This window comes from Durio zibethinus, chromosome 12 (genome assembly GCF_047325235.1).
Source record: "Durio zibethinus cultivar Kanyao isolate XHJ-2024 chromosome 12, ASM4732523v1, whole genome shotgun sequence".
Lineage (NCBI taxonomy): Eukaryota > Viridiplantae > Streptophyta > Magnoliopsida > Malvales > Malvaceae > Durio > Durio zibethinus.
Genome location: NC_143173.1, coordinates 13,369,127 through 13,373,380, shown reverse-complemented (window position 1 = coordinate 13,373,380; position 4,254 = coordinate 13,369,127).

Genomic DNA, 4,254 nt, shown 5'->3' with positions numbered 1-4,254 from the left:
TAAGATTTACTCTAAGTTATCCTTTTTTAGGGTTATCACCCTAGAGCCACTTTTTTTTTCTCTTTTTTTTTTTTTTTACTTTTTTTAACACACCATACACTTAAAGAAATTCAAAACTAATCTGAAAGAGAAAAATAATTTTTTTGAAAGGGGTTAATGGTCCAAATAGAAAATTATGTAATAAATAGGAACTCAAAAGATTTATGGTCATTTTTTCAAAAGAAACTCTTCAATTTTAAGCCTTCATGCCTGATCCAATATGAACTTTTCAAAAGTTATAACATAGGTTAAGGTTCGGGGTTATCAAAGAAAATGATAGAAAGGCCCAAATAAGTATTTAAGGGTATTTAAAACCAAAGATCATTTTTTCATTCGAAGGATACATTCTGAGGTCTACTCCTTTTTGCTTTCCACCCATTCATTTATTTTCTTTTTCTATCTTTTATTCTTCCTTTCTTTTCTTTTTTTCTTTTCTTTTCTTTTGTATTATTTCACTAAGTGGATTTAAAACTTATTGTGAACTTTTATATTAAGCCTTTGCCTCAATATATGGGATTTCATTCAAACATCTCCATTCTTAACCCTTAAATGTGTTCCGTTTTGCCCTTCAATGTGGAGGGTAATCCTTAATTAGGGTTTATTTTGAAAGAATAATTAAAGACGACCATTTGCCATTTCAAGTATAAATATTTAAATTGAAAAGCAGTTCCCTTTAGGAAAATGATCTCGAAAAAAGGTTTTCATTTCAATAGTTATTTTTTTCTATTTTCAGCACTTTCTATTTTGGGCTTTTTTCCTTGTCCCTTTTCCAAAACTTTGAATTTGTCAGGACTTTATTAGAATTTGTTTAAATTTTCTAAGTGCATGATGTCATAACCATTTTTCTTTTTTTTTTTCATTTCTCTCTTTTTCTCTTTTTTTTTTTTGACATGCCTCCATAACTCATACTAAAATTTATTTTACCAATAATGCATTTCATGGACGATGTCTTATTTTAACAAATCACCCTTAATGAAAGTTGTTACAAGAAAAAGGTCATGTGAATGAACAAGGAAAAAACCATATAAAATAAACCTGTTTAAGGTGTTAAATGATCTAAGTTACTCCACAAAAAGAAAACAAAAGGGTTGATCATAACTTATGTTGTCTTAAGGGCAATGAAGTCTTTCTTTTTTGATCAACATGCCCCCAACACACATGAGCCAGGCCAATTTTAGGATAAAGAGCTAAAAAGGTTAATAAAGTTGAGGACCTTTTATAAGACTTAGGTTGGCTTTAATTTTAAAAATTTTTGCAACTATAGCGTTAGTATTGATACATCAAATTACCACATCTGAATTCTTAAGAAAAATATCATATTTGTCTAATCTTTTAGGTATTCAAATTTCTTTATTCTTTTTTTAATTAGATGTTTCATTGTTCATTGCCTTGGAAAAAAAATCACCTTTTGATATAATAACATTATCAGGTGAAAGTAAGGTTCATGAATTCAATATATGGCTTTTGAGGGGTCATGGTTGATGAATGGGGTCAACTGAATAGTTAAGAAAATTGGTGTTTAGGTATTTGAAAATTTTCTAATAGTGATTGCCAATTCATCTTAGAATTAAAACTTTCCATTTTTCTCTTTTTTTGTCTTTTTTTAAAATTTTTTTAAGGTGTTTCTATAGCCTTGGTACTTAACTACATAGGGTTTTGTTCAAATCTAACATATTTTTCCTTTTTTATCACTTTCTATCAAAAAAAACCTACAATATCTAAAACTAAAGTGAAATAAAAGACCTCGAATGATAATATAACCATAAAACACTATGATGCACAATATTCATTCATGCAATGCGAACTTTCAAACTTAACCTAAAAATTTACATTCCCTAATGGTACTCTTGAAATGACATTCAAAGTTACATAAACAAAAACTCTCCATTTGATGCTTCAACTTTAGCATTACTAACTCGTAACTCTATTACTACAATAATCAAAACCACTAACCAGCTCTTTAAATTTTGCAAAATCCATATTGATCAAAGCTTGAATTGTATCCTTAAAGACAGTGCAATCTTCTATGGAATGCCTTTCAACCTTATCACGAAATTCACATTTAGCATTAGGATCATACCATTTCGAGTTGATAAGTTTCTGGGGTCTTACAAGAACAACGAGATGATATGATTTTTGACAAGTAAAAAGCTCAGTGCAAAACATTGAGAATGAATGATACACCTCAACTCTATTTTTCTTACACCTTTGTAAATGGCTTAGGTTGATCCTTTGCTCTATAAATGTGTGTGGAGAAGGAACTGAAGCACACAGATGTTGTGGTTGAGCAAAATTACCAATCCAAAATGTTAGTTGAGAGATAATACGGTGACCATTGAGAATAGTCGTCCATTAAATCTTCCTATATCATGGTGAGGTTTCTCTTATTTTGTCCTTTAACAATTATTTCTTAAGCTTGTTTAGAAAAAATAACTCCCTTTCTTTCATCACTAGCATCTATAATTCTTTCCCTTTTTTTTTATCTTATTCTCAATTTTGCTCATGGCAAATAATAAATCTATGAACTTTGATAAAGTATTACTAATCAACTTATCATAATAAAAAGAATGAAGGGTATCCACAAATAAAAAAATTAGCTTTCTATTGGTACGAGGTGGTCATACTTGTGATGCCATCTCTTTCTATCTAATAGCATATTCTTTGTAGTATTCATTAGGGTTCTTTCTCCTATTTTGAAGGGTTAATCAATGTAGAGCTAACTTCAATATATTCTAGTATTACTTAAAGAATACCCATAATAAATCCCTTCAAGTATAAATTTGACTACCCTCCAAACTATAGTACCAATTAGATGCTGCCTCAGTTAAACTTTCTTAAAAAAACATAGATAAGTAACTTTTCGTCACTAGCATACCCAACCATTTCGCGACAGTATTGAACCAAATGTGTCTTAGGACATCTAGTTCTATTATACTTTTTAAATGTCGAAACCTTAAACTTGGGTAAAACAACAACATCTGAAACTAGTTGATATTCCCTTTCATCAAAAGATTCATCCTTAACTTCAATAGCTTTAACTCTTTCTTTTAAGAAATTACACCTTTTCTGTTCATTTATATTCCTCAACTCATTCCTTATGGGTCCTAAGTTGGGTCATAAGGTAGGTTAGTTAGGTTGATCATGTCTTTGAACATAAAATCCTTTGATAATTTTCTTCATCTCTCATTTCAAATAAAATATTCTCTTGATCCTTAGAAGAAATCATAAAAATTATTTTTGAAAAAATTCCCTATTTTAAAGCATACATGAATTACATTATATAGATACATGAATGGATGAATGAATGAATGAATGCACAAATGACAAAGTTCTTTAGTGAAAAGTATGAAAATTGGCAAAAGAGCAAGAATAAACGATAGACCATACTTCACATATCTAAGTTTAACAAACAACATCATATCAACATACAAACAGATTTTCAAACAAAAGAAATTCATAAACCTATCACTTGAAGATCCTCTTTAAACAAAAATCCTATCCATGTTCATCATCTTGCCATTCCATCTCATTATTCCTAGATTCTTTAATCCCTTTTTGTAGTTAGATTAAACCATTTCACATTTATGAGTGATTGCACCTTGTGTTTGAGATTCTCACAATTCTTGATGGAATGGCTCGTACTCCTACCATGGTATTCGCATCTCGCATTTGGGTCAAAATATTTTGGGTATAGAGCCTTTCAAGGCTTTGAAGGCACATGGACAATAAAATGTCCCTAAAATAGATAGGAAAAATTTTTTTCATATGAAATGGGGAAAGAATCTAACTGTTTCTTTTTCTTGGGTAATTTTTGGGTAACAGGTTAACTAGGAGTCTTAGGATTTAACGGTGGTACAAATGTTCAAACTTGAGCAATTGGCTAAACAAATGGTTGAGGAATGAAAAGTTAAAAATTTTGGTTTAGATATAGACTTCTCAGAGATCATATGAAGTTTTGAGGCCTGATCGTAGATGTTTAGAAAGGAGCCCAAAAACAGTTATGATAAGGATTTGAATGCAAATTTGAGCTTGAAACAATTAGTGAAGGCTGGTAACCCCATCATGCAAATTAAATTTTGGAGCTTAGACACTTAAATGGTCAAATCACTCATGCCTTTCATGATCTTGTCTAGACCTTTATTATTGCTTAAGCCATTGAATGATTTAGCATGCTTTGAAAGTGTACTAGGCACTGCAGGAATCAATTCATTATGA